At 44.8% G+C, this 27406-nt stretch overlaps 1 pseudogene; it reads left to right on the plus strand.

Moving 5' to 3' along the window:
* Positions 1-21157, plus strand: part of LOC128067440 (frizzled-3-like) — a 68400-nt pseudogene extending 47243 nt beyond the window's left edge.
* The last annotated feature ends 6249 nt before the right edge of the window (positions 21158-27406 follow it).

Here is a 27406-nt window from a genome sequence, read left to right on the forward strand (position 1 = left end):
CCACCGTTTTCTCACCAAGACCTGGCCCCACCCAGCAGCCTTGTTATTGTTGTTGTTTAGTCACTAAGTTGTGTCTGACTGTTTACAACCTCATGGACGCAGCATGCCAGGCTCCCCTGTCCTTCAGTATCTCCTGGAGTTGGCTCAAATTCGTGTCCACTGTATCGGTAATGCCATCCAACCATCCCATCCTCTGCTGTCCTCTTCTCCTGCCTTCAATCTTTCCCAGCATCAGGGTCTTTTCCAATGAGTCAGTTATTTGCATCAGGTGGCCAAAGTATTGGAGCTTCAGCTTCAGCATCAGTCCTTCCAATGAATATTCAGGGTTGATTTCCTTTAGGATTGACTGGTTCGATCTCCTTGCAGCCCAAGGGAGTCAAGAGTCTTCTCTGGCACCACAAATTGAAAGCATCAATTTTGTAGCCCCTCAGAGATGTAGACTCAGAAGGCCTGAGGTGGGGCCCAGGAATCTGAATCTGGAAGCACATGTGATTCTGATGCCTGTGGCCTGAGGACCATGCTTAGAAAAACATTCCTACACATCACAGATTCTTGAACCCATAGGCAGCAAGCACATCCTCTGTATCACAGAAGCACAAATGAGCAGGTGATGATGAGTTGTTTTGAATACTTCTCGAGATTTTTTTGCCTTTCCCCTTTGTCCCCGAATCCTTGGCTCTGCAGCAGCTTGCCTGTGCTGTGGGGTGGGCACGTGGGAAGTGGCTGGCACCTGCCAGCCAGCCTGGTGGGTGCAGCGCAGCTCCAGGGAGGGACAGGGCAGTTCTGAGTCACCTTTCCTAATGAGCATCGCTTGTTGACTGACTGGAGGGGAGGAGCTCATTATTCATGTTTGGCCCAGGGCCTTCTCTCTTGATTGCAAAGGAACAGAGGCCCTGTGGCTTCCACCATGTTCACCTCTGTGGAAAAAACAAGTGGAAATGTCATCAAAGCAACACTTTAGTTCACCCTTCTCATTGAAAAGAGAGTAGCTGGAAGGAAGCTTAAGAGACTGTTTGGCAGAGAATTTTCACACTTGATCTATTCCTTTCTTCCTCCATCCATTACCCCTTGCCCAGCCCACCTTGATCCCTTGAATAGGGACACTGTCTGCTCAAGTCATCCAAATCAACAAAGCCTCTGTTCTTTTGAGCAACTCCTGCCCCCACCCCACTCTAGCCCCCAGGTGCTTCAGAAACATAACCCCTAAGAAAACAACATGAGGTTAAAGAATATCATGTCAGTATCCCTGTTCCTGTAAAAGGGCTGGCCTAATCCAGAAACTTCATTTCTCATATTGTCCTTGTTTCAGAATCCTAAAGTACCTTTTTCTTGGTCTCTTGGTAGAACTCTCAAACAAAGCCCCTGGAGTCAAACATATTTGTAGTTAAAAATTAAGTTAGGAAACAGGGTGGAATTTGTGGAGCTCAACTCCAAAGTGCTTTCCTGGACCAGCCAGAGCCAACATTTCAGGGTGATGGTTTCAACATAAACAACCTTCTTTAATCATGAGACGGCTCTATACAGAGGCGTAGGGGGAGGTTCTTCCCTCCCCGAAAGAGGAAGGTTCACTTCATTCTGGCCCCTGGTTCTGTAGCCCACAGGGACTGGAAAGGAGAGAAGCCTTGGCTCCTCTTCCTGCAGCCTTGGCTCCAGTTCTCCATCCATGGCACCCAGGACTCTTAGTGGCCCCTGGACAGCTTCTGGGCTGCTTTGTATCGATTCAAAAATGCCCAGTTTCATTTGTGGGAGTCCCTTCACTAAGTCTTGAGAGGCGAGTGATTTGCTAAGGTAAAACTGCTCAGGTGGGTGGCTCCCATCTGATGTCATTCTAGAATGGCTCCTATCACCAAGTTGTAAGACCACGGTGCTCCCTTTGAACGTGGGGCATAAGTTTAGGTGAGAGAGAAGCTGGGCTGGGGAGGGGAATGCCCATCTTCCTTTCTTTCCTTGCAGCTCTTCTTGCCCACTTCTCCATGCTTCTGCCTCGTGGCATCTTTCTCTCTGCTTTTGCTCCTCTGTAGCTCTGTTTAAAGCTTCCTTGGTGGCTCAGTGTTAAAGAATCCACCTGCCAAGCAGGAGACTCAGGTTTGATCCCTGGGTTGGGAAGATCCCCATCAGGAAATGGCAACCCACACCCGTATTTTTGTCTGGAAAATCCCATGGATAGAGGAACCTGGTGGGCTACAGCCCATGGGGTCACAAAAGAGTCAGACACAACTGAGTGACTAAGCAACAACAGTCTTGTTTAAACCAGGAGCTCTTTTTTTTGGCTGCACCACTCAGCTTGTGGGATCTTAATTCCCTCAGCAGGGCTTGAACCCGGGATATGGCAGTGAAAACCCAGAATCCTAACTGCTAGGCCACCAGGGAACTCCATTAGACCAGGAGTTCTGAAACTATGGTTCATGGATCCCATGAATATACAAGAATATGTCTATTTTATGAGCAAAAGCCCACAGTTCTCACATTGTCAAAGAGGACTGAGAAAAAAGAGCAATCATTCTAAACTTTGCCTTGCTCTGACACTCTCGCTGCCCCTTAGGATGCTGACTCCTGCGCTGTTATGACCCTTCCTCCCTGATCCATGTCTCCTCCATTTCTTCTCTCATGTGCTCACGTGCTGAGTCACTCAGCCATGTCTGACTCTTTGCGGCCCCATGGACTCTAGCCCGCCAGGCTCCTCTGTCCAGGGGATTCTCCAGGTAAGAATACAGAATAAGAATGCCACGCCCTCTTCCAGGGGATGTTCCTGGCGCAGGGGTCAAATCCCTGTCTCTTATGGCCCCTGCTTTGGCAGGCAGGTTCTTTACCACTAGCACCATCTGGAAAGCCCTTCTCTCCTACCTTCTCTCTTTCTCCTTCTGTCTGGCTTATTGCCCCATGCCATCTTTTTTTTTTTCTTTCTGAAAATAGGGTATAACAAAAAGTGAATACTAATAATTGTCACATATTGGACAATGTTCAGTAAATGAAGGTTTAATTTCCGTAGTTATGTTCTTAATTTTAAAAGCCACTGAACTAGATATTTTTCTCTAAAAAAAAAAAATTCATGAGGGGTAATTGTTGGCTACTTTTTAAAAAGTCATCTGTAACGGTTCGTTTTACCCACTGTGAGCCCTCAGCTGTGAATGAGAGCATAGCTTCCTGCCCGCGGTCTAATCAGACATCGGGAGGGCAAACGCGCCCCCTAGTGTCACAGTTTCAGATAGTACCTCCAAAGGCAAGAAATCTAATTCTTTAATAGAATTTGAATCCATGAACAGGATTGCTTTCAGCCACTTCCTGGTCTATCCCAACGGAGGGCTCCAGAGAGAAAGAGGCAGAGGGAACAGGGAAGGGTCTGACTCTTTGTCATCGGAGCAATACAAGACTCCTCAACCATTAGATAGAGTGGATCTTTGTCCTTAAAGAGTACAGACTGCAATCCCACCTTCTGGTGTTTTGATGTTTTGATATATTCATGTTCCAGTATTTTGCTGGCATAATGCTACCATTATGGCAATGTAAAAAATCTGAAATGCATCTTGAGATACATTTAGAGAGTTAGACACTGCATTTATTTTCAAGTGGTAAAGTTTACTCATCTGGAAAGTGTTCTTTTATGCCTGTATAACATTCAAGAAGAGAAAGGAAATCAACTGACAGAGAATCTCTTGCAAGAATGAGTCTCCATTTTCTGACTTTAGAAACTTCATTTCTCATATTATCCCAGGAGAAGGAAATGGCAACCTACTCCAGTATTCTTGCCTGGGAAACCCCATGGACAGAGAAGCCTGGCGGGCTATAGTCCATGGGGCAACAAAGAGTTGGATACGACTTAGTGACTATCCCTGCTTCAACCCCCCTAAAGTACTGTTCTCTTGGAACTCTGTATCTCTTGATAGAAATCTAGAATAAAAACACATGCTTATCTGTTTGGAGTTTAAAATTAAGTTGGAAGATAAGGTGGAATTTGTGGAGCTTAATTCCAGAGTACCTTCCTTGGACCAGCCCCAGATGGCACCCCAAGGAAAGGGAAGAAGCCTGGGGCAAATGTCAGCATTAGACACTTCAGGTGGAAGGTTTCAACACAGATATCCACCTTCTTTAACCATGAGACTGCTCTACACAGAAGTGCAAAGGGAGGTTCCTCCCTCCCCAGAATTCTACAGTGTCCAAATGTAAAATCGTTGTTGTTCCCCGGGCATTCATCTTGTTCCTGTGTAATGTGCAAAACTGAGTTCCATGTGGGGATGGGAGAAGCGTAGTACCCATGGGAGCCTCAGGCACCAAGGGAGGAGATGGTTCTGAGGGTGAAAAACAATGATGGTGTTAGAGGCTGTTGTCAAAATGCTCGTTCGTCAAAGCAGCTGCACTGAACTCTCAGAAACCTAGTAAAATACACAGTTACCGAGGCGCCGGGAGGGAACCATGTAGGGGCAGTTTATATTGATTGCAGGCCAAGCAGTGGGAAGAAATGAACTTACCATCTCCTCTTTTTTAAGGGACATGGGATGAGGTGGTGTGAGATTGGAGTGGGAACCAACAATTACTGAGCACCTACTGTATGCCACTCGCTGCCTCTCATTTAACCTTCGAAACAGCTCTGGGTGGTAGGTAGTAAGTATTAGGCATAGTTTTCAAGAATTGAGAACTGAGAATCAGGTTTAATGGCATGATTTTTTCATGTTCCTATGATGAATTTTCTGAAGTATCCCACAGTAACTCCCTGCAAAGCTGAATCAAAGGTGCGGTCAGCTGTCGTTGCCCAGACATCACTAAGGACTCTCCATCCTTGCTGGAATGTAGTAACGTGGAGAACGTTAATTCCACTTGCACCCCTGCCCCCGCCCCGCACTTTCTCTTCGGGAGAATAGAATAAAATGCTGTAAGAAATAGCCGATGGACTTCTGGGGGTGAAGTGGAGTTATAACCCCTGGCTCCCAGCCGTTCTTCTGGAATGTGGAGAAGGCAGTGATGAACTCATGACTCTGGTTTGCTGAGGTGGTATGCAAGGTTAGAGAAAGCGGAAGTTTGGGACCGCGTAGGAAAGGCGGAGCGGCTGCCACCAGAGGCCGCCCTTCGCTCCTGCCTGCACCCCAGACCCATCCACACCCACTGCGCAGCTCTAGCCCCAGCCTGGTCTCCACCCGCATGTCTTTTATTTCTCCAGTCTTTTTTTTTCTCCCCGCCCTCCTCCCTCCACGCTCACCCGCTCCCGCTCTTCTCTCTGAGGATCATAAGGTAGCAATGAAGGAAACCTCCTGTAACTACTTTTCCACCGCTAGGCACTTCGTTGTGTCTATCCATGGAGGTCGTTTGACAATTTTATATGACCTTCACTTTGAGTAAATCTTTTCAGTCCTTAATAACAACGTTGCTGGAAATTGTTTCACCAGGGGGGAAATAGCAAGCCCACCATACTAGAATTACAACAGGCCTTGCTTTTCAACTTTTAGAGTGACAGCTAGTTAAAAAGCCAGTTTCCGGGTGATCACATAAATATGCATCTAAATTAATGGGAAAGATGTTTCATAAAACAAAATCTAGCCTTTTTCCAAATTCCTTTTAAAAACGAAATAATCCAGAATGTTGTAGAAAATAGTTGGATCTTTTCCCCACATGATAAGAGGAAAGATATAAGTGGGAAGATAGGGAAGAGAGAGGGGATCACACAGAGGGATGGGGTAGAAAAAGAAGTAGGAAGATAAGGAAGATACAGTGGGAGGAGGGCACAGAGTTTGACCTGAGGAAAAGAGGGTGAAAAAGTGATGAAAAGGAAAAGGAAAGAAAAGAGGCATAATGGTTCCTGTATCACGTGCCCGGAATGACCTAAGTGGGTAGAAATTAAAGCCTAGGTGTTAGCACCTTAAGTTTTCCTTGCCTGTGAGGTGGAAGGTGAGGGGGAAATCCAGGGAAAAGAGTCCTAGAGAAACTGCCAACTCCACCATCTTTCTCAGAGCTCGTCTTCTATTCCCACAGCAGAGGAAACTGCAGAAGGAAGGTCCAAATCTGTTCCCTTCGCAAGGTGGCTGTGCTTCCATCTGCCAGGCTGTCTGCTTGCTTTTCACGTCTCCCAAAATCATATGCTAACAGCACCCATCGTCTGCCATCCTAGCACGAGCCCAAGAAGATGCAGCTAAATTAGAACGTGGAGGAGAGGAGGGGAGCACGGCTTGTTTTCTGCTCTGGAATTTGTGGTAATTCGTGAATCACTGCTGCTGTTTAGTCGCTCAGTCATGTCCGACTCTTTGAGACCCCATGGACTGTAGTCCACCAGGCTCCTCTGATCATGGGATTCTTCAGGCAAGAATACTGGAGTGGGTTGCCCTTTCCTTCTCCAGGGGATATTGAGGCCTTTGGAGGTCCAGACAATTGTGCTCCTTTAGAAAAGGATTCAGGGGTTTGTGCTGGGCTTGCCCAGTCTCTCCTCATTCCCTTTGACCTGGTTGGTGCGCTTCTGAACATCAGCAGATTTTTGTGGGATAGTCTTGGGATTCAGTTGAAATGAATGCTCCTCCAAGATAAAGCTCTTTAGTTTACTTTTGGTGGTTTGAAGTTCATTCCTTTTTCGATTCAAACAACAAGTATTTGTTGCATGACTTCCACATGCCAGAACAGGAAACAGCGTGGATTGAAAGATCCCTGCTGTCTCACAGAGATTCTCTTCTCACAGAGCAGGACAGGTGGTAACCAGCGAAATAAACAAGAAATCTATCAACAAGTAACATGAGCTACACTGAGAATTACAATAAGTCGCCGTAATAGTGAGTGAATGGGTGGTCTTCTGGCACAGGTCATCTGAGCTGGTGACATCACTCAGAGTACCAGAGGCCCCTGCCTTGCCAAGATATGAGGGGACACATTGAAAGCTGATGCAAAGGCCCCAGCCCAGGACTAACCTTGGAACATTTGAGGAACAGAGCCCAGTGAATGAACAGAGAGGTGTGGGATGTGTTGGAAAGACAGTGGAGGGTAGGGGGGATCATTGAGGCTTTTCTGACTCAAAAGAAGGAATTTGGAATTTTTTTCCAAGTGCAGTGGGAAATCATTGGAAAGCTTTCAGCTTAGGGATAATTTGATCTGGTTCTATATTGGCTCAGATGATAAAGAATTTGCCTGCAATGCAGATTCAATCCCTTGGTTGGGAAGATCCCCTGGAAGAGGGCATGCAACCCACTCCAGAATTCTTACATGGGAAATCCCATGGACAGAAGGGCCTCACGGGCTACAGCCCATAGGGTTGCGAAAGAGTTGAACGTGACTTGAGTGACTAACACATGCACACATGTATTTTTAAAAGGTCACTAGTGGGTTTGTAAAGAGGGAAGAAGTCTAGGATCAGGGTGGTTACCACAATGGTAAAACAGAAATTCATGGTGGGCCAGACTTGATGGTGGTGGAGTTGAAGAAGTAGAGATGTGAAGAGAATGAATTAGGATGCACTGTGAATGTAGCATCGAAGGCCCTGAGGAAGATGAAAGAAAGAGACCCAGGAACATCCCTAGATTTTTTGGCTTAAGTAACCAAGTGGATTGTGTTGCCCTTTTCTGAGACGGGGTGCTTGAAAGAGGAGCCAGTCTGGATTTGGGAAGGTAGAGTCAAGAACTCTTCTTCTGAGCAAGTTAATTTGAGATGCCTGTGAAACCATTCAAGTCTTCATCTAGAGTTCTGGGCAGAGGTCAGGGCTGAAAATACCAATTTGGGGAGCCACTGGGCTGTAGGGAGAATCCCCTAGTGTTGTTTTTTAAATTGCTATTGCGTTTGTCTTCCTCTGCTTCCCTGGTGGCTCAGATGGTAAAGAATCTGCCTGCAATGCAGGAGACCTGGGTTCGATCCCTGGGTCCAGAAGATCCCCTGAAGGAGGAAAAGGCAACCCACTCTAGTATGCCTGACTGGAGAATTCTATAGACAGAGGAGCCTGGCAGGCTACAATCCATAGGGTCACAAAGAGCTGGATACGATTGAGCAACTAATTCTTTCCTTCCTTTTTGTCTTCCTCTGCCCACATTCTCTTCTCCTAAGACCATGCAGCCTTCTTTTCTTGATCTACAGGCTTTTTCTTTGTATGTATGACAACCTAGGCTGACCAAAGTCCTTATTGACCCTGATCATTTTTCCATGTTGGAAAGATGGGAATAGGATCACGTTCCCATCTATTCCCATCACCCTCCACTATCCCCAGTTACACACACACACACACACACACACACACACACACACACACATACTTCTGGATCTTACAGCATATATATGTAAATACAAGTGAAGGAAAGCTCATTGAATTGAGCAGTTGGGGAGGCTTCCAAAATATCAATATCAAAAGATAATATCAATTTTTAATGACCTTTACTGGTGGCTCAGATGGTAAAGAATCTGCCTGCAATGTGGGACACTCAGGTTCGACCCCTGGGTAGGGAAGATCCCTTGGAGAAGGGAATGGCAACCCACTCTAGTATTCTTTCCTGAAGAACTCCATGGACAGAGAAGCCTGATAGGCTACAGTCCATGAGGTAACAAAGAGTCAGACATGACTGAGCAACTAACAGACCCACACCCTGTTTCTCTGATGGAAAAACTGAACTGCAGGTGGATCTAGGTGTTCATGTACAGCTTATCAGGGTAGAGGCAGAAACTAAGCCCCATTCTGTATCTCATTTGCTGGAGAGCAGAGCTACAGAGACATGGTAACACACCTAGGTGTCCTTTCCTCCACAGCCTGAACCTGATACCTGCAAATACTCTGCCTGTTGCTGTCATTGGGACCAGAGGAACCAGGAATGAACTGTGACTCCAGAGCCCAGCACTGAGCTCTAGCTCTGACCCTGAGATCCAAAAGAAAGAAGGAAAATGATTATTGAGGATTTTTATGTGGCAAAACTGTGCCAGTGCTCTTCAGGTTTAAGTCTTAATTTTAACAGCAATCCTGTGAAGTGATTCCTATTATGCCCATTTTACAGATGAAGAAACAAGGGCTCAGATGGGTGCAGTGACTTCTTGGTGTTTGAGAATCAAGCCCTGATCTATTGGAAGCTATTGTCCTGTATTGCTCCACCTTATCATGTACCCAAGGGCCAGATTTTTAACCTCTCTGCCCCAGAGTGTCTTCATTTATTAAATGGAACATGACATTTTTTATTTTTATGAGGTCATCTAACTCTGATATTCTGGATTGTAAATGCATTTGAATGCTTAATTTTCCACTCTTCTAAGCAAGAGTTTTGAATCATATTGTGAGTGACATGCTTTAGCCAGAGTGTGACTTTCACCCTTTCACTTCAAGAGGGGATAATTGACCTCGCTTGTGGAGTGGATTTGTTACCCTGACACCCAGAACACTGGGACACAGAAAGAATACTGACATAACTTCTTTGTTCCCCTTGTTTATAGCTCTTGGTTTCTTCTTCTTTTTCTTTTTCTCTGGAAAATGCTTCTCATTTTCTAAATCCTTGTGCTTTGAAGACCAATTTTGCCAGAGAAATGTCAAAGGAGACATGGGGTTAAATACGGAATTGATTCTGTTCACTTTGAGCTGCAGTAGCCTGACTGTCACCCCAGACCTTGTCATCCTGGTGAGAGCAGAGGTTTGGCATTCTGGGATCACCACTTCCTTTGCCAACAGCAAAGGGTTCTTTCTTAACTGATGTTTGCCTGTCTGGATCCTGAGAAGCATTCTGATGGTAGAAAGGAAAGGCAGCACCCGGCTGGCAGCATGATGTTTTGGTCAAAATCTATCTTCACTGCAGAAATTCTCATGGTGTTTTTATCCCATCCCTTTGGGTGGTTGTCCATTTATAACATGTTTTAAAACTTTAGCAAGGCAAATCTTCTTAGTGTTTTGACAATTATCTATTCATGAAGAATTGTTATTATTAATTTTGTATAAAATATATCATAAATGGGGGTTGGATTTTGTAAAGTACCTTTGCTGTATCTATTAGTATGTTCATATGATTTTTCTTCTCTAGACTGATATGCTGGGTTCCTTCCATTCATTGATTTTGGAGGGTATGCAAAGCTAGAGTTTTGAACTAGCCTTGTATACCCAGGATAAATTCCACTTGGTATTATCTATACCATTATAAAAGAATGATATAAAATTCTTTTCATATAGTGTTGGCTTCAATTTACTAACAATTCTTTAAAGATTTTTCCTTCTGTGTTCATGGGAGATACTAGTTTTGTTTTCTTGTGAAGTCTTTGTCTGGTTTTGGTATTGAGATAGTGCTGTCCTCATGGAATGAGTTAGGAAGTGTTCCCTGTGCCTCTCTTTTCTGGGAAAGATGCTAAGGGAATCGATACAATTTCTTCCTTAAATGTTTGTTAAAAGTCATCAGTGAAACCATCTGGGCCTAATGCTTTCAGTTTTAGAAGGTTATTAGTGATCCACTTATTTTCTTTAATAGAGAAAAACCTGTACAGATTATATATTCTCTTTGTGTGAGTCTTGGTAGAAAAGAGTTTCGGGAAAAAAGACCTGCATCTTCAAGGAATTGACCCATTTCATCTAAGTTATCAAATTTGTAGGCATAGGTTTGTTCATTATATTCCTTTATTGCTCATACATCCATGGGAGGTATAGTGATAGCCCTGCTTTCATTTCTGATATTAGTAATTTCTATTTTCTCTGTTTTTCTCTTTACTAGCTTGCCAGAGGTGTATCCATTTTTATTGATCTTCTCAAACAATTGGCTTTCGGTTTTGCTGATTTTCTCTGTTGCTTTCCTACTTTCAATTTCATTTATTTCTATTCTAATTGCAATCTGCTTCCCAGTGCAGGAAACTTAAGAGCTAGGGGTCTGATCCCTGGGTCAGGAAGATCCCTTGGAGGAGGGCATGGCAACCCACTCCAGTATTCTTGCCTGGAGAATCCCATGGATAGGGAATCCTGGTGGGCCACAGTCCATAGGGCCATAAAGAGTTAGACATGACTGAAGTTACTGAGCACGCATGCATGCACAGTATAAGCTTAGATTATTGGTTTTAGATATTTCTTCTTTTGTAATAAATGTATTAAATGCTATAAATTTCCCTTTTTGCACTGCTTTCTCTGTACATGATAAATTTTGATAAGTTGTGTTTTCAATTAGTTTAAATTTTTAAAATCTTCTCTTGAGACTTCTTTGACACATGTGGTATTTAGAAGTGTATTGTTTAGTCTCCAAATATTTTAGAATTTTTCAGCAATCTTTTTGTTATTGATTTCTAGTTTACTTCCACTGTGGTTTGAGAGCATACTTCAGTTTCTCTCTCTTTTTTTTTAATTTGTTAAGGTATGACATGGAAGCAACCTATGTCCATCGACAGATGAATGGGTAAGGAAGATGTGGTATATATATACACAATGGAATGTTGCTGCTGCTAAGTACTCAGTCATAAAAAGAATGAAATAATGCCATTCGCAGCAATGTGAATGGACCTAGAGATGATCATACTCAGTGAAGTAAGTCAGACAAAGACAAATATTGTATGATACTGCTTATATGTGGACTCCAAAAAAAAATGATACACGAGAACTTATTTACAAAACAGAAATAAACTCATGGACATATAAAACAAATTTATGGTACCAAAGGGGAAAAGGAGGGAGGGATAAATTAGGAGTTTGAAATTATCATTAACTATTGTATATAAAATAGGTAACAAGGATCTACTTACTGTATAGCACAGGGAATTATAGTCAGTATCTTGTAATAACCTATAATGGAAAAAGAATCTTTAAAAGAATATATAGTTTTCTCTTGATTAGTATTAATGTGGTGTATCTTTCTCCATTTCTTGGATTTTAAAAACTATTGTATCAAATCTATCACTAGTGAAATTATTACTTTGAAGAATGTAACCACTCTGGCAAAAGGCAGGATAGTAAGCCATTTTCAATCATTCACACCTTAGTATAAGTCAGTATATAATCTCCTGTCAGTAAACAGATAAGGGCAATTTTATGTGGAAGGAAATGGAGAAGCTGTAAGAGATGATGAGTCAGTAGCTGAGAAACGGAGATAGAAGCCCTACAGAGAGAAAGGAGAGGTAGGCAGAGGTAAAAGGCAAATCTTGTGCTCCTTAAGATTTTTGCTCAAGGCTGATAGTGCGTGAATGTGTAGGAGCTTTCCTTTCTAGGTGAATTCATCAGTAGCTGTGTCCTGAGTGTGGACCTGGATATGGAGCAGGAGCTAGGAACACACAAGGGCTCCCAGGAATAACCTAGTGACCACCTAGTGGCTCCATACGGTCTGTCTTAGAATTTGCTGTGGTTTTGCTCTCTAGGTATATGAAATCGAAGGGAAAACAAAATTAATTTACAGGCTTATTCCCCAAGGTTCCTTTTTTGCTTCCTTCCTTAAGCCACATCATCTCAAACCCTTTTTACTTGGACTGCATCAAGGTAGCCTAGTGTTCCCAGTTATGCTCAACTCCAGGAAGTAGGATGTTCTTTCAAAGCCCACTTCCTGTCAGAGTGTCTCAGTCTTGAGAGGATCTGTCCACGCAAGACTAGCCCTTCAGCCAAGTTGAGTATGTGATGTGTCTTGATGGTGTGATTTGAGGAGCACCCACAGGGTTCCCACATTCAAAAAGTTTCTTCCCTATTCATGCCTAAAATCCTATCTTTGATGATTCATACCTGGTGCCTGGAAGGGGAAGACACCTGGCTCTTTACTTCCTAATTTTGCCTGGCAGTGGCCCAGGATTAGGGTCATAAAGGGAATTCTGAGTGTACGAACTGGAGTGTCTTGCAACTTCTTGTAATGCTGACAAAATTCAGTATGAAGTCTCAAGGCTTTGGGGCAGGGGGAAAAAATCAAAGAGGCTTTCAGTGATTATTTCTTAGGAAGCAGGTTAACAGCAATGGGCTGGGTTTGACCAAACTTAGGCTAGATCATGGCGTTCACATGACCCATTGTATATCCTTGTTTATATTCAGGTCATGTAAAAGCATGTGAAATAAGATTGCATGTTGGCATCTATTCCACTCTGTCTTGATTGGACTACATTTATTATATGGTAGTGATGTGGTAGCTTGACTAAAGCTTTGCTGAGTACAAATAACCACTTACTCTAATCTCCCTTCTTTCCATTTATATCCCATTCTTAGTTTTTATTTATTTATTTATTATCTTTTCGGCTGTACCAAGTAGCAGGCAGAATCTTATTTCCATGACCAGGGATTGAACTTGTGCCTGCTGCATTGGCACAGACTCTTAATTACTGGATTTTCAGGGAAGTCCCTTAAAAAAATTTTTTTTTTAATCTTATCTTCCATCCTTCTCCACTCTTCTCTCAACCAGTTAATATCCACATACCCACAGTGGTCTCCACACCATTTTACTTTCTGAGGATGACTGCATGTGGACATTTATGGGCATCAAATGTGGACCCATTTTTATCTCCCTTGGGTAAAGCCCTGCCTGTAACTGCAGACTTACTGGAGCCTCCTAAGTAACCTCTTCAGGCTCTGCTCCCTTCAGTCCTCCCACTTCCATGTGATAGTCCATCTGAGAAAGTCTGTAATTCAGTGGGGCAAAATGGAAACATCCTGGACATGGGCCAGAGGTTTGAGCTTGAACTCCTGTTCCATCATTTCCCACTTGTAGATGATTCCGTAAGATAAATGGCACTTAGCCAGTTCTACCTTAGTAGTAAGATCTGACTATGTGGAGGCAAAAATGTGACATGTTAACCAATGTTCAGAGAAGAATTATTCACAATAACTCAAAGGTGGAAACAACCCGGATGTGTATTAACATATGAATGGATAAAGAAAATGTGGTATATTCACACTGGAATATTATTCAGCCATGAAACGGAATAGAATTCTGACACATGCCACAACATGGATGAACCTTGAAAATAGGCTAAGTTGCAGATGCCCGATACAAAAGGACAATTATTGTATGATTGCATTTATATAAAATACCTAGAATAGGCAAACTCCTGGAGACCGAGTAAATTAGACATTAAATGTTAGTGGAGATTGGGTGAAATAGAGAGCGGGGAGTTATTGTTTAATAGGCTCAGAGTTTCTGCTTAGAGTGATGAAAAATTATGGAAGTAGTGGTGATAGTTGTATAATTTGTAACTGTCACTAATGCCACCAAAATGGTTAAAATGGTTCAAATGGCAGATTTTATATTACATGTATTTTGCCACAATAAAAGATAGTAAAAAGAACAAGCCCAAAACCTGGGAGTTTACTAATAAAACTATTGATGTGACTCAAGATTCCTGGCATGGGAAGAGACCCATAGAGCTAGGAAGAGAGTAAAAACTCAGGAAAAACAAGTATTAAGGCCTAAAATCAAGCAAACATGGCTTGTTTAGGAATGGCAACTTAGATAAAATGAAGTTACCAGGAGTGGGGAGGCAGATACAGCTGGTGAGTAGATGCCAGATCAGGAAAAGCCTGTGTTTTGTGCAAAAGAGAGTCAACCCGACCCAGGGAAGGGTTTTAAGCAGAAAGGAACATATATGTATTAGCTTTGCTCATGGGAAAAATCACCCCAGCAAGGATGGGGGATTATTGTACAAGAACACCATTAAGGGGACTATTTCCCTAGTGGTCCAGCGGCTAAGAATCCACCTTGCAATGCAGGAGGCACGGGTGCGATCCCTGGTCAGGGAACTAAAATCCCACCTGCCGAGAAGCGGCTAAGCCTGTGCGCCACAACTACTGAAGCCCAAGTGCTTTGGAGCCTGCGTGACACAACTGGGGAGTCCATGTGCCCCAACAAAAGACCCTGCCTGATGCAGTAAACAGCCTGCGTGCCACCACTGAGCCCTGACGTGGCCAAATGACTGACTGAATTAACAAAAGGACAACACTGAAAGCAGAGTCAACCTCTGGGTTAGGCTGGAGGGCAGGTGCACCCCTAGCCTGCGCTGTAAACAGGTACAGAGCCCCTGAGAGCGAGCGGGAGTGACAGGAGACCCAGCAGTTTCTCTCGGTTGTCTTACCCGCCTTCAGTTCAGCTCAGTCGCTCAGTCGTGTCTGACTCTTTGCGACCCCATGGACTCCAGCACACCAGGCCTTCGTGTCCATCACCAACTCCCGGAGCTTACTCAGATTCATGTCCATTGAGTCAGTGATGCCATCCAACCATCTCATCCTCTGTCGTCCCCTTCTCCTGCCTTAAATCTTTCCCAGCATCAGGGTATTTTCCAATAAGTCAGCTCTTGGCATCAAGTGGCCAAAGTATTCGAGCTTCAGCTTCAACATCAGTCCTTCTAATGAACATTCAGGACTGATTTCCTTTAGGATGGACTGGTTGGATCTCCTTGCAGTCCAAGGGACTCGCAAGAGTCTTTTCCAACACCACAGTTCAAAAGTACCAATTCTTCAGCACTCAGCTTTCTTTATAGTCCAACTCTCACATCCATACATGACTACTGGAAAAACCATAGCCTTGACTAGCTGGACCTTTTTTGACAAAGTAATGTCTCTGCTATTTAATATGCTGTCTAGGTTGGTCATAACTTTTCTTCCAAGGAGTAAGCGTCTTTTAATTTCATGGCTGCAGTCACCATCTGCAGTGATTTTGGAGCCCCCAAAAATAAAGTCTGCCACTGTTTCCACTGTTCAGTTCAGTTCATTTCAGTCGCTCAGTCGTGTCTGATTCTTTGCAACCCCATGAATCACAGCAGATGAGGCCTCTCTGTCCATCACCAACTCCCGGAGTTCACTCAGACTCATGTCCATCAAGTCAGTGATGCTATCCAGCCATCTCATCCTCTGTCGTCCCCTTCTCCTCCTGCCCCCAATCCCTTCCAGCATCTGTCTTTTCCAATGAGTCAACTCCTCGCACGAGGTGGCCAAAGTACTGGAGTTTCAGCTTTAGCATCATTCCTTCCAAAGAAATCCCAGGGTTGATCTCCTTCAGAATGGACTGGTTGGATCTCCTTGCAGTCCAAGGGACTCTCAAGAGCCTTCTCCAACACCACAGTTCAAAAGCATCAATTCTTCGGCGCTCAGCCTTCTTCACAGTCCAACTCTCACATCCATACATGACCACAGGAAAAACCATAGCCTTGACTAGACGGACCTTAGTCGGCAAAGTAATGTCTCTGGTTTTGAATATACTATCTAGGTTGGTCATAACTTTTCTTCCAAGGAGTAAGCGTCTTTTAATTTCATGGCTGCAGTCACCATCTGTAGTGATTTTGGAGCCCCCCAAAAATAAAGTCTGACACTGTTTCCACTGTTTCCCCCATCTATTTCCCATGAAGTGATGGGACCAAATACCATGATCTTTGTTTTCTGAATGTTGAGCTTTAAGCCAACTTTTTCACTCTCCTCTTTCACTTTCATCAAGAGGCTCTTTAGTTGTTCTTCACTTTCTGCAATAAGGGTGGTGTCATCTGCATATCTGAGGTTATTGATATTTCTCCCAGCAATCTTGATTCCAGCTTGTGCTTCATCCAGCCCAGTGTTTCTCAGGATGTATTCTGCCCACCTTCACACAAGCTTTATCAGCTATAACAGGAGCCCACGTGTGTCTTGCACTGGGCTCAGCCTCATACCAAGTCCCTCAAGTGAGAGAACGACCTTGTGGAATGTAAGCCCAGTAACACAACAGCTGGTTGACCCCTGGAAACTCTCACCTAAATGTCCGTCTTCCTGCCAAGGTCATCTCAGGGCAAACAGCCCCAGAAGGGAAATGAAAGAGGGGTGTTTTCCTTCAAGCTGAGAAGATTCTGATTGCTTCACTTGTGCCTGTCTTATTTCTCTTACCCAGACTGAGTGAGCCTCTCTCAGCTTGGAAAGAATGCACTTTCTCCTGCTGGGTTTGGTCTCATTGCCCATTCCCCATCCCCACTGCCCTGAAGGCTGTGTGGGGTCCCAGATTCTCATGGCGCTGCCCCACTGCCCATGGCTCCTCACTAGCACTGCTGCCCAGTTGGAGGCTCTGCTCTAAACCCACAGGGCCTACCTTCTGTCTGCTCCCAGAAGTGGCTCCCGGGCAGCCTCCTGGCTTTGAGACCCTGAAACCAATTACCTGGACTTGTGTTGGGCATGCTGGTGCTCCAGCTCTGTGTTCAGTGACCTGTTGGTAGCTTGAAATCAGCTATGTTGAAGTATTTATGATGCTAAATTCAGCCACTCTGCACTGGTGCCGAATAGTCTCAGAGACAAAGTTTTGAGTGAAGTAGAAAATTATAGCTTCATTGCTTCACCTGGCAAAGGGGGACACAGCAGGCTCATGACCTGAAAAATCTGTGTGTCCCTACCCGGGAGGATTTGGTGAGGAGTTTTATAGCAATGATACAAGGGCAGGGTTGTTGATAAGGATCAGGCTTTGTGCAGGGTCCAAGTTCCTTTGATCTGGCCTCAGGATCCCCTGATGAGTTTTTTGATTCCTGAGGTTATCAAACTGTGACCTTCTGTCTGGCATGAAGAATGCTTCAAGTAGTCAGCATCTCCTGTTTGTTCGGGGAGAACATCTTCTAGTTCTGCAGAAGAGCTCAAAGATATTGCTAAGTGTATCCCTTAGGGTGGAACTGGGATTCTATACCAAGGCTGCACTATTGTTTCTTGGCCTCTCCTCCCTTGTCTCTGCAGCCTCTCCCTTCCCTGATTAGCAGCTATTTGAACCTGCCCTTTGGGATTCCGGGAAGGTCATGGAGGCTAGGGCTTCCCTGATAGCTCAGTTGGTAAAGAATCTGCCTGGAATGCAGGAGACCCGGTTCGATTTGTGGGTCAGGAAGATCCGGTGGACAAAGGATAGGCTACCCACTCCAGTATTCTTGGGCTTCCCTTGTGGCTCAGCTGGTAAAGAATCTGCCTGCAATGTGAGAGATCTGGGTTTGATCCCTGGGTTGGGAAGATCACCTGGAGAAGGGAAAGGCTACCCACTCCAGTATTCTGGCCTGGAGAATTCTATGGATTGTATAATGCATGGGGTCTCAAAGAGTCGGACATGACTGAGCAACTTTCACTTTCATGGAGGCTGAAGCCTATTTCCTACAAACAAGAAAGGAGGACACAGAAAGTTTTTTATGCCCAGGAGCCCCACAGGGTTCTGCTCAGTTTTATTTATTCTGCAGGAATCTATAAACACCAAGAATTAAAGCTTTTCTTTCTGGAGAATCAGTTGTTTCTATCAGTATACCTCTAATTGGGCTTCTGGTTCTTTTAGAAGAATTAACAAACAAATAGATGGAACTGGAGGCATTAGGGCTTTGTTCTCTCAGAGATCTTCTTGGTCCCCATCATCTCCAAAAGCAGGAGGCAGGACTCAGTAATGATTTTAAGCTTCTTGTTGAAACCATGTGGTGAGGTGAATTGGGAGAGGCTGGCTCAGCTCAGGAAGACTGGATCAGTACTTCCAATAAATATTCAGGACTGATTACCTTTAGGATTAATTGGTTTGATCTCCATGAAGTCCAAGGGACTCTTCAAGAGTCTCCTCCAACACCACAATTCAAAAGCATCAATTCTTCAGCACTCAGCTTTCTTTATGGTCCAACTCTTGAATCTATACATGACTACTGGAAAAACCATAGCTTTTACTAGATGGATCTGGTTGGCAAAGTAATGTCTCTGCTTTTTAATTTATTTCTAGATTGGTCATAGCTTTCATTCCAAGGAGCAAATGTCTTTTAATTTCACGGCGGCAGTCACCATCTGCAGTGATTTTGAAGCCCAGGAAAATAAGGTCTGTTACTGTTTCCATTCTTTCCCATCTATTTGTCATGAAGTGATGGATGATTTTAGGAACAGATTTTATGATCTCAATCCTTGCATCTCCTCATATCTAGAGAAGCACTAAATTCCTTCATGGTGACATCAGATCCTCATGACTAGCAAAAAACCTTTTGTAAAATGAGTGCTTAACAGTACTGAACTCCCCCTTCACCAAAACCTTATATATTGACCTCCTCCCACTACTTCTTTGGAGCAGTCTCCCAGAGTTATCTGAGATACTGCCTCTTTGGCTGCAATCCTCATTTTGCCCCCAGTAAAACAACTCTCAAGTTGTACATCTTTTTTGATTGACATCCCCAAGCTGAGGCTCTTATTGGCCTCCTGAACGAAAGTTGAGTTCTTCACAGGAGGGTATTTGTGTGTGTTTTCCAGTGATGAGATCCTACTTACAGTTCTCCACCCACAGCCTCTCTGACCTTGTTCTTGAGGCACAAATGCAAGAGATGGCGCCTTCCTCCCAGGGCACATGGACACACCTTCTCCAAGCCCTTCCTGCAGGAGGTCAGACACATCTGATCTACTATCTGTGAAGCTAAAGGCTGTCTTCCATTAATATCTCTGGTTCCACTGGGAAAGCCTGAAAGGTGTTAAAGGACAGAAAGAAGAATGCTATAATCAGTTTAGTTTTACTGTGTTCAAGCTGACAGGGTTTTGATATGTTTGAAACTGTATACAGGATTACTAAATAAAAAGAGACTGAGTGCAGAAGAATTGATGCTTTTCGATTGTGGTGCTGGAGAAGTTCTTGAGAGTCCCTTGGACAGCAAAGAGGTCAAACCGGTCAGTCCTAAAGGACATCAACCCTGAATATTCATTGGAAGGACTGATGCTAAAGGTCCAATACTTTAGCCACCTTATGCGAAGGGCCAGCTCATTGGAAAAGACCCTGATGCTGGGAAAGATTGAAGGCAAAAGGAGAAGAGGGTGGCAGAGAAAGAGATGGTTAGATAGCATCACTGACTCAATAGACATGAGTTTGAGCAAACTCCAGGAGATTGTGGAGGATAGGGAAGCCTGGCATGCTGCCGTCCATGGGGTCGCAAAAGGTTGGACATGACTTGGTGACTGAACGACAAACCCCTCAGTGCTCCCAGAAGGAATAAATCCTGCCAATACCTTGATCTCAGACTTTCAGCCTTTAGAACTGTGAAACAATAAACTCTGTTGCTTAAGTTGCCCAGTCAGTGGTAGTTTTAGCTGTAGTAAACTAATACACTCCCCTAATAAATTTATTTTTCTTTCGTGCCACATCAGGGTTTGCAGATAAGCAAAACTGTCTTGGTTCACTAAAACCTCAGAATTTTTTCTTTATCATGTAAAGTGAAGGGAAACTAAAATACTCCAGTTCCATCGAAAATTAGAACTAGTCCCCCACAAGTTAGAAATGTTTAAAAAGTTATTTAGTAAAGATAAAACAACTTGCATGCATGCTCAGTCTTTCAACTTGTTGGGATCCTATGGACTATAGCCTGTCAGGCTCCCCTGTCTATGGGATTTTTCAGGCAAGAATACTAGAGTGGGTTGCCATTTCCTCCTCCAGGGGATCTTTCCCATCAGGGATCAAACCTGCATCTCCTGCATTGGCAGGCAGGTTCCTTACCACTGAGCCACCACGGAAGCCTTAAGACATATTAAACTATTTATACATTGTTCCCAAGGTTCTTTTCACATTTGTTAACACATATATTTTCACATAGACTCACAGGCCATGTGCTTTCTTGGCTCCTGTGTTTTTAACATTATTTGATAGAAATATTTCTAGTTAGTGATGATACTCATATTTTTATTTGAGTAGCTACATATTATCTTTTTAAAAGATGGTATTAGCTCAGATGGCAAAGAATCTGCCTGCAACGCAGGAGACCTGTGTTCGATCCCTGGGCCGAGGTTGTTTTATTAAATAAGTGAGCAACTAACACGTATTATTTTTATGCCTTTCACTTATTTTTAGCTGTTTGTTACTTTCTAATTTGTCACTGTGAATGTTTTTGTATAATTTATTTTTACCCCACTTGAACTGTTTCCTTGAGGTGTATACCAAGAAGACAAAGTCCTGGATGAGACACTTTTGTAGGCGCGGAGCCGGCTCCAGGGCGTTCAGAGCCGGGAGCCACAGCTTCCCGGCCTGGAGCTCAGTGTGTGCTGGTGACCCGAGATGAGGCGGAGGCGATATGGAAGTGTAAGTGGTTCGCCAGTGTGTAGCCGGCTTTGGGCTGACGCTCACAGCTCGGGACATCTCGACCCTGGGAGCCGGGAGACGTGGGCCTGGGGCGACTTCTCCTCACGGCACGCCAGGAGGAAGGGGCTCCCGCTCTGGCCCGCTGACCTTCGCGCCCACTCCCACCACATGCCCAGGTTGCAGGGCTGTGCGCCAGTTGGCCCAGCTGCCTTTAAGTGCCTATTCCCTCTCTCATCCACTCACTCTTGTTGCAGGGGGCCACCGTGGGCAGCCAGGCTCAGTGTCGGAACCGGGACTGAGGTATAAAGGCCTGAGTCCGGCCTGGAGGTACCAGGAGGAAAGATGGGTAAATCCTGGGGTGGAGCTTTGTTTAGGGGCCCTGGGCTCCTGGGGAGGCCTTAGTCAGAAGAAGTACTCTCTGAATTTGATGGGAAGTTTGTGTGTTTAGCCCTGTGTGTGTGTGTGGAGGATAAAAGCCATTCTAACAATTTTAATTCCGCATAGCCTTTTCCGTGTCTGCTCATTGTTCCGCGTGCAAATGGAAGTTTTTGAGTCTATTGTGTAATGAATGTTTCCATGGTTGACATTAGTTTATTTTGTTGTTTAGTCGCTCAGTCGTATCTGACTCTTTGCAACGCCATGGACTGCAGCATGCCAGGTTTCCCTGCCCATCACCATCTCCTGGCGTTTGCTCAAACTCCTGTCCATTGAGTCGGTGATGCTATCCTACCACTTCGTCCTCTGTCATCCCTTTCTCCTGCCTTCAGTCTTTTTCAGTATCCAGATTTTTTGAAAGAGTTGGCCCTTCACATCAGGTGGCCAAAGTATTGGAGCCTCAGCATCAGCATCAGTCCTTCCAATGAATATTCAGGGTTAATTTCCTTTATGTTAACTTATAGACATCCCCATATTGTGTTTTCTTTGGCACGGATTAATACTTATATTTTCCTTTATGTTTTTGTGCCTCATGTTTAATGTCTACATGTACTAGTGTTTTTCAGGCTTAAAAAAAAAGCACAGTAGGTATATGTAAATGAAAGCTTCGTAAGACAATACCATACACTCTGATACTCTCTTCTCTTTTATTAAAATAGAATGTTCAATTCAGTTCAGTTCAGTCGTTCAGTCGTGTCCGACTCTTTGCGACCCCATGAATCACAACACACCAGGCCTCCCTGTCCATCACCATCTCACAGAGTTCACTCAGACTCACGTCCATCGAGTCAGTAATGCCATCCAGCCATCTCATCCTCGGTCGTCCCCTTCTCCTCCTGCCCCCAATCCCTCGCAGCATCAGAGTCTTTTCCAATGAGTCAGCTCTTCACATGAGGTGGCCAAAGTACTGGAGTTTCAGCTTTATCATCATTCCTTCCAAAGATATCCCAGGGCTGATCTCCTTCAGAATGGACTCGTTGGATCTCCCTGCAGTCCAAGGGACTCTCAAGAGTCTTCTCCAACACCACAGTTCAAAAGCATCAATTCTTCGGTACTCAGCCTTCTTCACAGTCCAACTCTCACATCCATACATGACCACAGGAAAAACCATAGCCTTGACTAGACGGACCTTAGTCGGCAAAGTAATGTCTCTGGTTTTGAATATACTATCTAGGTTGGTCATAACTTTTCTTCCAAGGAGTAAGCATCTTTTAATTTCATGGCTGCAGTCACCATCTGCAGTGATTTTGGAGCCTCAAAAAATAAAGTCTGATACTGTTTCCACTGTTTTCCCATCTATTTCCCATGAAGTGATGGGACCGATGCCATGATCTTCGTCTTCTGAATGTTTTGCAATCCACTAATGGGGTTTAATATGAAACTTGAAAAAACATGCAGGTATATTACTCTAGTCCAACCCATTATCAGTTTTTCCCTCTTCACTAAGCATTTCCCATCAGCATAGAAACCTGTTTTTTTTTTTTAAGTAAGAGGCAGTTTTATTCTTATCATTTCCAACATTGAAATCGCACTATACAATAAAACAATTCTATAAAATCACATTTTACTGCAATTTCCTAATGAAGGAATATCCCTTCCGGAGCTTTCCCCACAAGCTTTCAGCCCCCAGAGCAGGTTTCCTGTCAGAAGGCAGCTATTGCTTCATCCTGCGAGAAGGCAATGGCACCCCACTCCACTACTCTTGCCTGGAAAATCCCACAGACGGAGGAGCCTGGTGGGCTGTAGTCCATGGGGTCACGAAGAGTCAGACACTTACTGAGCGACTTCACTTTCACTTTTCACTTTCAGGCATTGGAGAAGGACATGGCAACCCACTCCAGTGTTCTTGCCTGGAGAATCCCAGGGACGGCAGAGCCTGGTAGGCTGCCGTCTGTGGGGTCGCACAGAGTCAGACACGACTGAAGCGACTTAGCAGCAGTCTATGTTCCGGATTACCGTTATTCTCTAGACAGATTGAGCTGATCTGTGGTTTCACCAGAACTAAAAACTAACTGCAGGTTTTTCCATAATCTTCATGTCATAGTTTCATGATTTTAAAATTACTTTTCCTAACTTAAAAACTTCTCCGAGACTGACAGTTGCTGTTTTTCACTTATATCACTACCCGGGAGGGGGCTCTAGGCACTTTGAAAGCATCATTTATTTTCATCTTTGAGATGTGGAGCAATAGGCAACCAGTACTAGCTCCCTGTGGTCCCCCTGAGCGCCCGGCGCCTCCCCTCCCTAGGCCGGTTCCCTCACATGGTTCCCGCCAGCCCTGGGTTAGTTTTCGAACGCGCCCGCCAGGGGTCAGTCAGTGCAGGCTCGGCGGCGGGCTCCGGCTTCCCACAATGCACCGGGCGCTGGGGTCCGGAGGTGACCGAGCTGCGGCTGCGGCGGCCGAGCCCCGAGGGTTTGCCGGCGGCCTAGGGGCGTGGCGTCCAGGGGGCGGGGTGCTATAGGGGCGGGGCCAGAGCCGCAGCTCTGGCCTCGGTCGCCCACCGCTGCTCTTCTCCTGCGGGCAGTACCCGGGCTCCAGTCGCGTGCTTCTCGGCCTCAGAGACCTGTCCACCTGGCGCTGTAGCAAGGTAGTGGGGGGCTCTTCCGGGCCATCCTGTTTTTTTCTTGGTGGTGGAGTGGGCTGTGAAATCTTAGCTGTTACCAACCGGAGAAGCCCTAACTTAGCTAAAATTTAGGGATGGAGCAACCAGTTTTGCTCCAAATAATTTATTTAAAACTTCTGTTTCTATCCCATTTTCCCGGTGCCCTCCAATCTCAGCTGGGCTTTGGGAAGCCTGATTTGGGGTGACCGTGCCAGGGTAATTTCAAGCTCTAGGTTCATCTCTCTTGCCTTATGGAGTGATGCTAACTAGCGGGGAGGGGGGGGGGGTTGCAATGCGTGAGAACTTTTATGGATGTAGGCTGGTTTCTTCAGATGTGTGCCTATGTAAAAACTCTGGAAAAATTAGATGTATTTGGTGTGGGTAGGGATCCTGAGTCCTCGCTGTTTCAAGGAGTTAAGAGAAGTCTGTCTTGTGCCCGTCTCCGCCACCATGGAGCCACCAGGAGGTAGCAATCCTGGGATTTAAGCCAGTGGGTCCCCTCAAATTCTACACCCCAGGACACTGCTTCCTAACAGTCCACGCCGCCGCACCATGGAGCTCCTCAGCACAGCTGACCTTCGTTTGGAGATCCTAGCTTTTCAGAAAAGTAAAGTTTGGCAGATACAAAGCGCTGGAATATGCGGGAACCTGGGACAGCTTAAGCCTGTTGGAGGTCTGTCGTCCTCAGCCTGTTTCTTGGTCACACTGCATGGCTCAACCCATTCGGTCTACTTCCTATTCAGTTCAGTTCAGTTCAGTCGCTCAGTCGTGTCTGATTCTTTGCGACCCCATGAATCGCAGCACGCCAGGCCTCCCTGTTCATCACCATCTCCCGGAGTTCACTCAGACTCACGTCCATCGAGTCAGTGATGCCATCCAGCCATCTCATCCTCGGTCATCCCCTTCTCCTCCTGCCCCCATTCCCTCCCAGCATCAGAGTCTTTTCCAATGAGTCAACTCTTCACATGAGGTGGCCAAAGTACTGGAGTTTCAGCTTTAGCGTCATTCCTTCCAAAGAAATCCCAGGGCTGATCTCCTTCAGAATGGACTCGTTGGATCTCCTTGCACTCCAAGGGACTCTCAAGAGTCTTCTCCAACACCACAGTTCAAAAGCATCAATTCTTCGGTGCTCAGCCTTCTTCACAGTCCAACTCTCACATCCATACATGACCACAGGAAAAACCATAGCCTTGACTAGATGGACCTTTACTGGCAAAGTAATGTCTCTGCTTTTCAATATGCTATCTAGGTTGGTCATAACTTTTCTTCCAAGGAGTAAGCATCTTTTAATTTCATGGCTGCAATCACCATCTGCAGTGATTCTGGAGCCCAAAAAACTAAAGTCAGCCACGGTTTCCACTGTTTCCCCATCTATTTCCCATGAAGTGGTGGGACCAGATGCCATGATCTTGTTTTTCTGAATGTTGAGCTTTAGCCATCTTTTTCGCTCTCCTCCTTCACTTTCATCAAGAGGCTTTTTAGCTCTTCTTCACTTTCTGCCATAAGTATGGTGTCATCTGCATATCTGAGGTTGTCGAGATTTCTCCCGGCAGTCTTGATTCCAGCTTGTGTTTCTTCCAGTCCAGTGTTTTTCATGATGTACTCTGCACAGAAGTTCAATAAGCAGGGTGACAATATACAGCCTTGCCGTACTCCTTTTCCTATTTGGAACCAGTCTGTTGTTCCATGTCCAGTTCTAACTGTTGCTTCCTGACCTCCATACAGATTTCTCAAGAGGCAGGTCAGGTGGTCTGGTAGTCCCATCTCTTTCAGAATTTTCCACAGTTCATTGTGATCCACGCAATCAAAGGCTTTGGCATAATCAATAAAGCAGAAATAGATGTCTTTCTGGAACTCTCTTGTTTTTTCCATGATCCAGTGGATGTTGGCAATTTGATCTCTGGTTCCTCTGCCTTTTCTAAAACTAGCTTGAACATCAGGGAGTTCACAGTTCACGTATTGCTGAAGCCTGGCTTGGAGAATTTTGAGCATTACTTTGCCAGCATGTGAGATGAGTGCAATTGTGGGGTAGTTTGAGCATTCTTTTGCATTGCCTTTCTTTGGGATTGGAATGAAAACGGACCTTTTCCAGTCCTGTGGCCACTGCTGAGTTTTCCAAATTTGCTGGCATATTGAGTGCAGCACTTTCACAGCATCATCTTTCAGGATTTGAAACAGCTCACCTGGAATTCCATCACCTCCACTAGTTTTGTTCGTAGTGATGCTTTCTAAGGCCCACTTGACTTCACATTCCAAGATGTCTGGCTCTAGATGAGTGATCACATTATCATGATTATCTGGGTCGTGAAGATCTTTTTTATAGTCTTCTGTGTATTCTTGCCGCCTCTTCTTAATATCTTCTGCTTCTGTGAGGTCCAGACCATTTCTGTCCTTTATCGAGCCCATCCTTGCATGAAATGTTCCCTTGGTATCTGTAATTTTCTTAAAGAGATCTCTAGTCTTTCCCATTCTGTTGTTTTCCTCTATTTCTTTGCATTGATCACTGAAGAAGGCTTTCTTATCTCTTCTTGCTATTCTTTGGAACTCTGCATTCAGATGCTTATATCTTTCCTTTTCTCCTTTGCTTTTTGCCTCTCTTCTTTTCACAGCTATTTGTAAGGCCTCCCCAGATAGCCATTTTGCTTTTTTGCATTTCTTTTCCATGGGGATGGTCTTGATCCCTGTCTCCTGTACAGTGTCATGAACCTCATTCCATAGTTCATCAGGCACTCTATCTAGGGGGCCCAGTGTGTTCCTTTTTTAAAAATTCACTCATCCATTCATTCATTTATTGGAGTATAGTTGCTTTACACTGCTGTGTCAATTCCTGCTATACAGCAGAGTGAACCAATCATATATATATACACACATATATCCCTGTTTTTTTAGATTTCCTACCCATTAAATTCACCACAGAGCACTGAGTAGAGTTCCCTGTGCTGTACAGTAGGTCCTTACTCGTTGTTGACTTTGTGCATAGTATCAGTAGTGTATATATGTCAACCCCAGGCTCCCAGTTCATCCCCTACCTGCCTGTTGTATGTATTCCCGATGATGCTGAAATTTCCTTCTGATTCACTCAGGCGAGTCTGAATGTCTGTGGAGCCCGTTCTCTTAGAGAGATAGGAGCATACTGTGTGGGCTCTGCTGAGGCAGCTTGCCTGGCCATCTTCTCTAGTTTTCTGATGTTCCGCTCCTTGAAGGGATGTGTGACAGTGATACCAGTGGTCAGACAAGTTGAGTGGCGTTTGCTCACCCTCAGATCCTTAGGCCCGAGCTGTGTAACCATGTAGAATCATGATGTTTCTGGTGTTCATGTCTGCGAGTGTCATGATTTATGAGAAGCTCCCTAACGGTCACTGTGATAACAGAAGAGTGCTGGGGGTTCAGGCCTCCTCCTGTGAGCCTTGCCTCTCCTTTGTGCGCAGACAGACAGCGCCCACCCTGCCCCACCCCACCCCCATGAGACCGTCTCAGAGAGAGCCCCTCCAACATGTGTTACAGCAGGTG

Source organism: Budorcas taxicolor, chromosome 22, assembly GCF_023091745.1.
Source record: "Budorcas taxicolor isolate Tak-1 chromosome 22, Takin1.1, whole genome shotgun sequence".
Classification (NCBI taxonomy): domain Eukaryota; kingdom Metazoa; phylum Chordata; class Mammalia; order Artiodactyla; family Bovidae; genus Budorcas; species Budorcas taxicolor.